This window comes from Callithrix jacchus, chromosome 1, assembly GCF_049354715.1.
Source record: "Callithrix jacchus isolate 240 chromosome 1, calJac240_pri, whole genome shotgun sequence".
Lineage (NCBI taxonomy): Eukaryota > Metazoa > Chordata > Mammalia > Primates > Cebidae > Callithrix > Callithrix jacchus.
Genome location: NC_133502.1, coordinates 63,053,606 through 63,061,297, shown reverse-complemented (window position 1 = coordinate 63,061,297; position 7,692 = coordinate 63,053,606). Strand labels below are relative to the sequence as shown.

The window sequence follows — 7,692 nt, the reverse complement described above, 5'->3', positions numbered from 1 at the left end:
TTACATAAGTATATACACACACACACACACACACACACCCCTATAGAAAATATATATCTTGTGACTAAAACTCTCTGAACTACCAGTAACTCCAGAAATCCTATTCTGGAAAACAATGGGTAACATCTAATTCATTATCTCTGAATTTTCACAAAAGGAATATGAAAATGTGGTTTCTACTGCAATGCAGTTCAGATGGGTATTCTCGGAGGCCATGGTTCCAAGACATTTGTTTGACAACTGTATTGAGTAGTATATTTCTCCACTTCCTTTATTTTTTCCCTTGCAAAAAAATTAAGAAAAATGTGTTATTCTTCCTTCAAGTTCTCTTTTTCCTGGCTTACAAAGTGAGTATGTTACTAGCAGAACTTTCTCTAAAATGAAAGAAAGTCATTGCTAAGAAGAGACAAAAAGTTAACAGGATTAAGGGAATAAAAAGGCACATGGAATTGCTGGGTATGTCCAGAATCTGAGAAGATTTGAGAAGAGGAGCAGCAAGAATTTTTGTATTTTAGAGTTTGAGGGGCCCTTCTGGCCTAGTTTGAAAAACACAATCAGCCCGGGCGCAGTGGCTCACGCCTGTAATCCCAGCACTTTGGGAAGCTGAGGCAGGTGGATCACGAGGTCAAGAGATGGAGACCATCCTGGTCAACATGGTGAAACCCCGTCTCTACTAAAAATACAAAAAATTAGCTGGGCATGGTGGTGCGTGCCTGTAATCCCAGCTACTCAGGAGGCTGAGGCAGGAGAATTGCCTGAACCCAGGAAGCGGAGGTTGCAGTGAGCCAAGATCGCGCCATTGCACTCTAGCCTTGGTAACAAGAGCGAAACTCCGTCACACACACACACACACACACACACACACACACACACACACACACACACACAAGTAAAAAAATAGCTGGGGATGTGTGCACATGCCTGTAGTCCCAGTTACTCAGGAGGTTGAGGTAAAAGGATTGTTTGAGACTGCAGTGAGTTGTGATCGCACCACTGCATTCCAACCTGGGTGGCAGAGAAAGACCCTGTCTCCAAAAGCCAGGGTTGGGGACTGGGGAAGGAACAATTCTGTATGATACTGGGTTGAGGATAAATGGCTCTGCATTTCTTAAAATCCATAGAACTGTATATCACAAAGTGGGAACTCTTAATACATACAATTAAAAAAAATTAGGGCCAAGATGTCGCAGCCCAAGAAAAGAAAGCTTGAGTCGGGGAGCGGTGGCGAAGGAGGGGAAGGAACTGAAGAGGAAGATGGTGCTGAGCGGGAGGCGGCCCTGGAGCGACCCTGGAGGACTAAGCGGGAGTGGGACCAGCTGTACTAGGAGTGCTACTCAGACGTTTCGGTCCACAAGGAGATGATCGCAGACCGTGTCCGAGACCGTGTCCGCACCGATGCCTACCGCCTGAGCATCCTGCGGAACTGGGCAGCACTGCGAGGCAAGACGGTACTGGACGTGGGAGCGGGCACCGGCATTCTGAGTATCTTCTGTGCCCAGGCCGGCGCCTGGCGCATGTACGCGGTAGAGGCCAGCGCCATCTGGCAACAGGCTCGGGAGCTGGTGCGGTTCAACGGGCTGGAGGACTGGGTGCACGTCCTGCCGGGACCGGTGGAGACTGTGGAGTTGCCGGAGCAGGTGGATGCCATCGTGAACCAGTGGATGGGATACGGACTCCTGCACGAGTCCATGCTGAGCTCCGTCCTCCACTTGCGAACCAAGTGGCTGAAGGAAGGCGGTCTTCTCCTGCCGGCCTCCGCCGAGCTCTTCATAGCCCCCATCAGCGACCGGATGCTGGAATGGCGCCTGGGCTTCTGGAACCAGGTGAAGCAGCACTATGGTGTGGACATGAGCTGCCTGGAGGGTTTCGCCACGCGCTGCCTCATGGGCCACTCGGAGATCGTGGTGCAGGGACTGTCCGGCGATGATGCGCTGGCCCGGCGCAGCGCTTTGCTCAGCTAGAGCTCTCCCGCGCTGGCCTGGAGCAGGAGCTGGAGGCCGGAGAGGGCGGGCGCTTCCGCTGCAGCTGCTACGGCTCGGCGCCCATGCACTGCTTTGCCATCGGGGTACAGGTGACCTTCCCTGGAGGGGAGTCGGAGAAACCCCTAGTGCTGTCCACCTCGCCTTTCACCCGCCACACACTGGAAACAGGAGCTCCTCTACCTGAACGAGCCGGTGCAAGTGGAGCAAGACACGGACGTATCAGGAGAGATCACGCTACTGCCCTCCCGGGACAACCCCCGTCGCCTACACGTGCTGCTGCGCTACAAAGTGGGAGACCAGGAGGAGAAGACCAAAGACTTTGCCATGGAGAACTGAGCTTTGCCTTTTCTCTCAGCTACCTCCCAAGGCAGACAAAGGGGAAATATCCGTCTCCCTTTTCCCTCATAGCCTCTGGGGAGGGAGAGTGACTTCATTCTCCGTTTGAAGAGATTCTTCTGGTGATGTTTATTTAAAAAGTGATCCCCTTCAACAACGGATGCAGCGTGCTTATTATTGGGCTTTTAAGCCTCAAAAACATGTAGTACCAAGCACTTGTATTTCCGTATATTTTGTCTCGCAGGAGAGGGAAGGGGGAAGAACACGGATGAAAATATCATTTTTGGAAGGGTCCATGCACATCCCTGACATCTCACACCTTATCTAAGTCTGAAGCTGGGGCGAAAGGGTTCATTTCGACTTCATAAATTTGCAATACGACTTTGGTGTCTCTCCAGAGCCATATTTTCTCAGTCTGAATTAATTCCCCATTCCTAGGTGCCTGTGGGCTATGGTACTTCTTCCTCATTGTTTTCTGTCAACTTTACTACTGGTAATGAAGGCCAAGGCTATGAGGAAGCAGTTTAACTAGCCCGTTCTCATTACTCTTAACACACACATAGGGTGCTAAAGTTGATGAACACATTAATCCATTAAGTAAAGTAGTCTTTGTAAAGCATACCTAAGAAACTCAGAAGGTGCATTTAGGAGAAAGAGACCGGAACGAGAAATAGTACGGATTTTAAAAATTCTTGTCTCTACTATTACAACCCAATATATATATATATATTTCATGTATGTCCCCTAAATATTTTTTTAATTCTTATGAAACAGGCTGGTAGAAGAGGTTTCTGAGCCTAGCCCAAGGGCTTATTCATCACTATGGGTAAATTATTTAAACTCAATTAAGGAAAATATTTTCCCAGCTAGGAAAAAAGTACTCATTCTCATTTAAACTCATTTGGAGGGATCATATGAGTTGGCCTACTTAAAACTAGTGAAAGTTCCCTTTTTTCTCTCTCTCTGTTTCACGCAGCCAAATGTGAAAGTTGTGTTTTAGGAAAATCACTTGTGATAAAGTGTAAATCTTATTATCAAAATTATTTTGCTGTTTTCCTCCTTATCCTTGTACCAAATAAAACATTGACATTCTCACATTTTGTAGATGAAGAAAAATAACCAGGATGGAGGGGAATGTAGATTTTCAGGAATGAGTGTCACTGTACACATAACATCCCTGAGGGGTTGGGAAAAGGAGCAAACCAAAGTAACCTTGCAGGTGCTGCTTTGACTTACAATTGCAAGGCTAAAGGCCAAAGGAACTGGACCTCAGCACTGTGTTGCAACTTGTAAGTTTGTTTCTCATCCGGCTTGGGGTGGGGCTGGGGGTGGGGAGGCTGTGACCAATTCTGAAATAGCTTTACATGCACCATGAGTAAGAAGGGGCAAATAAGTAAATGAAGAGTGGATAGTGGGGGTCAGGTTTTTCAATGCTGGAGAGAGAAGTTATAGATAAGCAAAGGCAGAAGGCTAGAAGGAACCCTGTGATACTGGATTTGAGTTAGAGAAATAAGTATGACTCATATTTAACCACACATATATAAAAATTTAATAGATATGTGTATATACATGGGTTAATACACATATCTCCTATCAGTGTGCTCTGAGAGGGCCTATTACAGGGTTACAGATAGTATAGGGTTGCCAGATCAACACAGGATGCATAAATAAATTTGAATTTCAGATAACAATAAACAAATTAGGTCTGCATGGATGAGAGTGTTGGGGAGGTCCTGCTGGTGCACCTTACTGGGGGCTTAAAACCATCCCAAGTGTTTGGGTGTGGAGGTTCACGCCTGTAGTCCCAGCACCTTGAGAGATTGCGGCAGGATAACTGAACCCAGGTGTTTAAGATCAGTCTGGACAATGCAGCAAACTCCATCTCTAGAAAAGAGAAAAGGAAAAATTAGTCAGGCATTGTGGCACACACCTGTAGTCCTAGGTACTGGGGAGGCTGACACGGGAGGATGGCTTCAGCCTAGCAGTTAGAGGCTGCAGTGATCCATGATGGAGCCAAGCAGGGGAGAAATATGGAGATGCACACACCCCTCCATCATCTCTACACAGACACAGAACCATGCACAGCTCTTGGGGGGAGGAAGATGAGCTGCTCAAAGCCAGGGACGGACCCGCACAGTGGCCAGCATGGCAGGGACGGTGCTTTTGCCAAGGCAGGGATGGCGGGAGACCTACTTGGGATCCTCAAGGAGGCTGCAGCACTTCCATGTTCTTTCCAGATAACAGGGATGTGTCGATGATGATGAGTGAGATGGATGTACACGCCATCGCAGACATGCTGAAGCTCTACTTCCGTGAGCTGCCTGAGCCCCTCTTCACTGACAAGTTCTACCCAACTTGGATGAAGGCATTGGTGAGCACTGGAGGCCTTGGCGTCATAGGAGGCATCTCCTCCATGTGCACTGCTGCCGTTAGGGGCTGTGGAAAGTGAGGTGTGAGAACCCAAGCTGTGTCCTTTCTGCCATGGCCAGTGTTTTAACCAAGCTCAGAAAGCAGGGACCACAACTGAGGCAGTTGTGTAAGTCCTCGTCTGTCCCCAGAGGACTCCTTGTCCTATTCCTCAAGGAGACCAAGAGAGTAAAATGCTCATCATTGCTGTGCTGTGGGGTCCTAAAGTCTGCTGTCCCCCTTCCAGCAGACCAGGGCTGAACGAGGGTCCCCAGGTGCTCTAGCCATGGGTCCTGGCCCAGTCAAGCACAGGATCAAACCTGGCCTGACCCCGAGTCCACCTGCAGGCTGATGTCTAAGCAGGGCACTGGCGTGTGTGGCCCTGTATCCTCTGCATGACCCTTAGGGCAGGCCTGCCTCCTGGGCCCACGCCCAGAGGACCAGCCTGAGGTGCCCCTGCGGAGTCTAGGGTGAAGAGAGGGTCTCTGCTTAGTTTGTGGGGCTGGAGCCACCCATCTCCCACCTCCTTGTGTCCCTCACTCCCCTTTTTAGTTTTATGCTGAGCCTCCACTACTCTGGGCTGCCCTTGGGAGGGGGTGGCAGCTGCAGTTTCCCACTGGCAGCTCTGCCCATGAGCCACTGCTCTCACGCCGTCTCCTGCTGCTGTTCTCCAGGTGCTGCTGACCCCTGTGGGGCAGAGAAAAGGGATTCAGGTGGCTTATACCCCACACTGGCACCCTTCACAGGGTCCTTATTGGGGCCCAGTGCTGTAGGAGTGAGGATGATGACGAGCCTAGGCTGTTCAGTAACATGTGTCCCAGGTGCTTCATGTCACCAAGTCGGGAGAGGTCTCCAGCTCGTTGTGACCATGAGAAGTAACCCACTGCCTTCTGCAGTAATTTCAGACCCCGCTGCAAAGGAGAACTCCATGCTCAACCTGCCCTCGTCCCGGCTGGAGGCCAACCTGCTCACCTTCCTTTTCCTTCTGGACCACCTGAAAAGGTAGCCCAGCTCTCTCATGGCTGCCCAGGGAGGGCTACAAAAACCCAGGCCACAGGGTGCCCCTCTGCTCACATCAGACCCCCAGCACAGAGGACCTTTTCCCCCAACCCATCTACAGTCCCTTACTGCCTCTGGGAACCAGCACCCCTGCCATCCCCACCCCAGCCTCTCCTCTTTGCCCTGCTCCCCCCTCTGCTCTGTGGCTTCACAAAGAGAGAGCTTTGGCCATAGCCAACAGTGCACTTGAATCCCCCAACTCCCTCACTCCCTGACCATGGAGGAGACCTCCCCACCAGCCCAGAGCTAACCCCTCATTGTGGGCCGCTGAGACCCACAAGTACCAGGGCTGGAATCAGCTTGCAGCACAGCCAGGGTCGAGGTCGCTCCCTCCCAGAGGACTCCAGCATGGCCCAGCCCCTCTGCCTCTTTCCTGGTGGTGGCATAGAAATAGCACCCTCTGCTTTGGTCCTGCACAGGGTGGTAAGAAAAAGGCAGTCAATAAAAGTCCCTGCACAACCTCACCATGGTCTTTGGCCCCACGCTGCTCCAGCCTCAGAGAAGGAGAGCAAGCTTTCTGCCAATCCCAGTGGCCCATCACCATGACCTACAGCTGGTCCTTGGAGGTCATAACCTACGTGTGGGAAGACAGGCTTCAGCCAGTCCATGCCACCCTGACTTGACAGAGGTGGCCTCTGCCTGCTACACCCTCAGTCCTGCCCTGCCCAGCTTCCTACTTGCATTGTCTGTGGTGGTGCCTGAGATTCAGAGAGAGAAACTTGCCTAGGCCTGCATGGATGAGAGTGTTGGGGAGGCCCAGGCCACCTCTTGGTCCTGCTGGTGCACCTTACTCGGGGCTTAAAACCACCCCAAGTGTTTGGGTGTGGAGGCTCATGCCTGTAGTCCCAGCACTTTGAAAGACCACAGCAGGATAACTGAACCCAGGTATTTGAGACCAGTCTGGACAATGCAGCAAACCCCATCTCTAGAAAAGAGGAAAGGAAAAATTAGTCAGGCATTGTGGCACACACCTGCAGTCCTAGGTACTGGGGAGGCTGATACGGGAGGATGCCTTGAGCCTAGCTGTTAGAGGCTGCAGTGCTCCATGATGGAGCCACTGTACTCCAGCCTGGGTGACACAGCAAGGCCCTGTGCACCTCTAAAATAACCCCCCCAAGTCATGCCTTGTCCTCATCCACACCCCCACCTCCCATCTCACTGTAAAGGTTTCATGGCAGCAGCAGAGGACCCAGCACCTCAGCTGGACTTGGGGCTAAAGATCACCAGCTGTGAGCACCCTCTGAGCCTCTCTCCTCTTTCCCACTCTTTCTGGAAGGTCCAGGTGCTGCTGTACTTCCTGCAGCTGGAGGCCATCCCTGCCCCAGACAGTAAGAGACAGAGCATCCTGTTCTCAACCGAAGTCTTAAGGCCCCTGTCCATCTCCAGAAGGCAGATAGATGTCCCTCTGTATAATCAGACCATTGTAGAGTGGGACCCAAACCTTCCTGAGGTGTCCTTGGGCCAGCCCCAAGCATCAGGCCATCTGCCAAGGGACACTGAGACAAAGCAGAAGGACAGGTGGCCTGGGAACATCCTGGCCAGGTCTGGAAGCCCCAGACTAGCCCTAAACTGTGGTTTTTCACATAGCCACCTGAGGGCATCCCAAGCCAGTGTATCTCAGAGTCTGGGCCAGGTCCTGGGGGACAGAGTGAAGGGAGTGGTTTTAGGAATTTACATGTCTTCTGGATCACATCTCAACATGTGCCCTCTCTGGGGACATAGGAATGTGACAGGATTTCCTCACTGTTGTATCTTGAATAAATGCTGCTGCTTCATCCTCTGGGGTCATGGCCCTATCCCTGTGTGGGAGGGGCCTCTTCCATTCCCTGACTAGGAAATGACACTCCATTTAGAAAAGAATTGAGAGGCTAAGTCAGCACTGGGTAACATTTTGACTCCATTCACAGCT

At 51.2% G+C, this 7,692-nt stretch overlaps 1 long non-coding RNA gene and 1 pseudogene across 1 annotated transcript; one reads left to right on the top strand and one right to left on the bottom strand.

Moving 5' to 3' along the window:
- Positions 1 to 826: 826 nt before the first annotated feature.
- LOC100389552 (protein arginine N-methyltransferase 6-like) lies at positions 827 to 3,411 on the top strand (annotated as a pseudogene).
- A 432-nt stretch (positions 3,412 to 3,843) lies between these two features.
- On the bottom strand, positions 3,844 to 6,194 carry LOC128931525 (uncharacterized). The gene is made up of 3 exons (XR_008479948.2): positions 6,068 to 6,194; positions 4,512 to 5,411; positions 3,844 to 4,202 (listed from the first exon to the last, which is right to left on the bottom strand). It is a non-coding gene; the product is annotated as an uncharacterized LOC128931525 (long non-coding RNA).
- Positions 6,195 to 7,692: the final 1,498 nt, after the last annotated feature.